Below are 2,285 nucleotides of genomic sequence, written 5' to 3' on the forward strand. Positions count from 1 at the left end.
ACCTCTCTGCCACGCTCAGGGAAGCGGGCCCAGAGGGTTCACATCTATGACACTTGAAGCTGAGTAGACAGTCCCAGGCCAACAGGCAGGGTTTGAACACTGCCTTCTCCTGTGCTGGGTTGTGTGACTTTGAACAAGTTTCTCAGTGTCTCTGGACTTGTCAGTTACCTATTACAGGCTTAAGTGATGGTGGGGGTACAGACCCTTTGGGGGTGAAATAGAGTCCTCCTAGGCCAGGCAAACAGCGAACCTGCTTCTGAGAGTTCTGACCCAGCTGGGGCAGAGGGGAAGAGACCCCATCCTCGCTCATTTTCTGCCTGCCTCCCCTAAACGTCTCTCCCTTTCCAAGATGCCTGGGGTGACAGAGGTCAGGTAGTGGGAAGGGATTTGGGGTATTCTGTAACCCTACTGTCTAACCCTAACCCTAACCCTAACCCTACTGTCCAGGGTCCAGTGTGTGTGGAGGGCACTCACAGGGTGCTGAGTCAGCATGGGCAGCACACAAGTTCAGTGCCTGGTGGTACAGAAGCTCATGCAGGTCTCATCTATTTACTCACACAACAAACACTTTCTGAGTGCCTGTCAGGCAGCTGGCATTGTTTCAATGTTGGGGATGCGGCAGTAAACGAAACTGACAAGGACCTGAGCCCTAATGAAGCTGACATTCTAGGCGGCTTGGCCTCTTGGAAGCACATGCAAACACAGCACAAGTACACACTGGCTCACACCTGACCGTACACAAAAAACAACTCACCACCCACAACACACGCACTCACAAATGCACTCATGTTCTTGGAGCCCCCAAAGTACAGAACACTTGGGCACATGTCTGTGTACACACAGGCCTTGATAAATTTGTACACACACTATAGCACGTAACCACTGAAATCGTATAAATCCCCACCTGTGTATAATTATTACACATTTCCTCCCTTAGAACATGTGCGGATGCAGAAATACACAGACATGCTACTACCCTGCTAGATGCACACCTACAGGCGCACACAAACTGGCCCGCCATGCCCTCACATGGAGTTACTCCGTCCTAAGTACACACACGCACACACAGTAATCAATCATAAATTCCACTGGGGAGCCCAGTGATGGACCGGAGCCAGGGAAAAACGCTCCCTCAGTCACCACATGATCTGGTGTAAGAGGCCCTACGATTGAGAGAGTAAGACCTACGTCACTAGAGGGTACAAGCAAGGACAGGAAGGCCAGGTCAGGAAGTGGGGACTCCTGCAACGGAGGCAGGGGCCGGCCAGGCTGGGCCGTCTTCCACTGTGTAGCACAGAGCCTGGGGTCACAGGGTTGTGAGGGGACGGGGAAGCCAGTCAGGGTCCAAAACCTGCCCAGCCTTTACCTGTTACCCACACGTGGCCCAGCCTTTGTCTGTTACCCACACGTGAGGCTCTCTCTGCCCTTAGAGTTTTTCTATCTCTGGACTGTAAAGACTTTGTACACCCTGGAAGCCCAGGAGGCTAGGACTGCAGATGCCCACAATTCCAAGTGTCAAAGACCCCAGGATACAGAAGCCAGGCTTGGCAGCACACCTGCCACTCTACTGCAAGGAACAGCCCCACATTGCAAGGAATAATTGCCTACGAAGTCTCTCAGCCTGGAATGAATTTTGGGTTCTCTAGCTACAAGGGGCCAGATTCCTGACCATGGGAATCTGGCTTCTCACAGAGGTTGGCTAAGTTCAGAACGAGGATCTGAGAGCGCGGTCTGGCACCCTAGGGCAAAGACAGGACCCTTGCTCTACCCAGAAAGTCTCCTGAATTCAGGAGGGCCATGGAGAGCCAAGGAGGATACCTGATGGGGATACAGGCCCAGAGGAGCAGCTTTTCCTAGTCAGAATCACGCAGCCAGCTGGACCTGCTCAGGTACCTCGCCTTCTAAGCAGGAACCCAGGCGTACACTTCTTGGCTAGCGTTTTTGCCTCCTCAGCCCTCATGAACGTTCTATGGACAGGGCCCTGCCTCCTGCCCTTGTTCACCTATTCCCAAGCCTCAGAGACAGGTGTGCATGCACACACATCTCATTCTAAAGATGGAGTTAAATAAAAATTACTTCTGCATGCAGGAGGGTGGCCACTAGAGGGTGCAGTGGCGCCAGCAAACTCCAATCTGGTCTCTAAGCCAAGCTCCTGCGGCTGCTGCTGCTAAGTCACTTCAGTCGTGTCAGACTCTGTGCGACCCCATAGACAGCAGCCCGTCCCTGGGATTCTCTGGGCAAGAACACTGGAGTGGGTTGCCATTTCCTTCTCCAATGCATGAAAG

Source organism: Bison bison, unplaced genomic scaffold (genome assembly GCF_000754665.1).
Source record: "Bison bison bison isolate TAMUID 2011002044 unplaced genomic scaffold, Bison_UMD1.0 scf7180017864284, whole genome shotgun sequence".
Taxonomy (NCBI): Eukaryota; Metazoa; Chordata; class Mammalia; order Artiodactyla; family Bovidae; genus Bison; species Bison bison.